This window comes from Arachis duranensis, unplaced genomic scaffold (assembly GCF_000817695.3).
Source record: "Arachis duranensis cultivar V14167 unplaced genomic scaffold, aradu.V14167.gnm2.J7QH unplaced_Scaffold_11114, whole genome shotgun sequence".
In the NCBI taxonomy this organism is placed as follows: Eukaryota; Viridiplantae; Streptophyta; class Magnoliopsida; order Fabales; family Fabaceae; genus Arachis; species Arachis duranensis.
The window spans coordinates 44,691-46,524 of NW_026263796.1; the positions used below are offsets into that span (position 1 = coordinate 44,691).

Genomic DNA, 1,834 nt, shown 5'->3' on the forward strand with positions numbered 1-1,834 from the left:
TACTGCTTGGTGCATTTTGCATTCCAGACAGACTTTGAGAAATTAAATTGACTTGTTGAGTCAATATCTTGTTCTGAGCCAAAATGGCATTCAGAGTATCAATCTCAAGAACTCCTCTCTTCTGACTTGTCCCATTGTTCACAGGATTTCTTTCAGAAGTATACATGAATTGGTTATTTGCAACCATTTCAATGAGCTCTTGAGCCTCTGTAGGCGTCTTCTTCAGATGAAGAGATCCTCCAGCAGAGCTATCCAAAGACATTTTGGATAGTTCAGAGAGTCCATCATAGAAAATACCTATGATGCTCCATTCAGAAAGCATGTCAGAAGGACATTTTCTGATTAATTGCTTGTATCTTTCCCAAGCTTCATAGAGGGATTCTCCATCCTTTTGTCTAAAGGTTTGGACCTCCACTCTAAGCTTACTCAATTTTTGAGGTGGAAAGAACTTTGCCAAGAACGCATTGACTAGCTTTTCCCATGAGTCCAGGCTTTCTTTAGGTTGAGAATCCAACCATGTCCTAGCTCTGTCTCTTACAGCAAAAGGGAATAGCATAAGTCTATAGACCTCAGGGTCTACCCCATTAGTCTTGACAGTGTCACAGATTTGCAAGAATTCAGCTAAGAACTGATGAGGATCTTCCAATGGAAGTCCATGGAACTTGCAATTCTGTTGCATTAGAGAAACTAATTGAGGCTTCAGCTCAAAGTTGTTTGCTCCAATGGCAGGGATAGAGATGCTTCTCCCATAGAAATCAGGAGTAGGTGCAGTAAAGTCACCCAGCACCTTCCTTGCATTGTTGGCATTGTTGTTTTCAGTTGCCATGTGTTCTTCTTCCTTGAAGAATTCGGTCAGGTCCTCTAAAGAGAGTTGTGCTTTGGCTTCTCTTAGCTTTCTCTTCAAGGTCCTTTCGGGTTCAGGGTCAGCTTCAACAAGAATGCCTTTGTCTTTGCTCCTGCTCATAAGAAAGAGAAGAGAACAAGAAAATGTGGAGTCCTCTATGTTACAGTATAGAGATTCCTTTAGGTGTCAGAGGAAAAGAAGAGTAGAAGACAGAAGTGGAAAATTCGAACTTATCAGAGAAGAATGAGTTTGAATTTTGCATTAAGGAATAGTGTTAGTCCATAAATAGAAGGATGTAGGAAGAAGGGAAGTAATTTTCAAAAATTAAGTAAAAGATTTTGAAAACATTTTGAAAAACATTACTTGATTTTCGAAAATTGAAAGTGGAAAAGAAATAAAGTGATTTTTGAAAAAGATTTTGAAATTAGAAATTAAAAAGATTTGATTGAAAATTGTTTTGAAAAAGATATGGTTAAGAGGATATGATTAGTTTAAAAAAAAAATGATTGAGAAGATATGATTTGAAAAACACTTTAAAAAGATTTGATTTTAAAAATTAAAAACTTGGCTAACAAGAAAAGATATGATTCAAACATTAAACCTTTCTCAACAGAAAAGGCAACAAACTTGAGATGTTAAATCAAATCATTAATTGTTAGCAAGTATCTTTAAAAGTGGAAAGAAAGTAATTTTGAAAAGGATTTGATTGAAAAATTGATTTGAAAAAGATTTGATTTTGAAAAGATTTTGAAAACTTGAAAAAAAATGATTTGAAAACAAAATCTTCCCTTCTAGCCATCCTGGCGTTAAACGCCCAGAATGATGATTTGAAAACAAAATCTTCCCCCTTTAGCCATCCTGGCGTTAAACGCCCAGAATGGTGCACATTCTGGCGTTTAACGCCCAAATTTATACCTTTTTGGGCGTTAAACGCCCAACCAGGTACCCTGGCTGGCGTTTAAACGCCAGTCTGTCCTTCTTCACTGGGCG

General features: G+C 36.6%; 1 non-coding gene across 1 annotated transcript; it reads left to right on the forward strand.

Annotated features, from left to right (window-relative positions):
- Positions 1-316: 316 nt before the first annotated feature.
- LOC127743766 (small nucleolar RNA R71) lies at positions 317-424 on the forward strand. The gene has a single exon (XR_008005133.1). It is a non-coding gene; the product is annotated as a small nucleolar RNA R71 (small nucleolar RNA).
- The last annotated feature ends 1,410 nt before the right edge of the window (positions 425-1,834 follow it).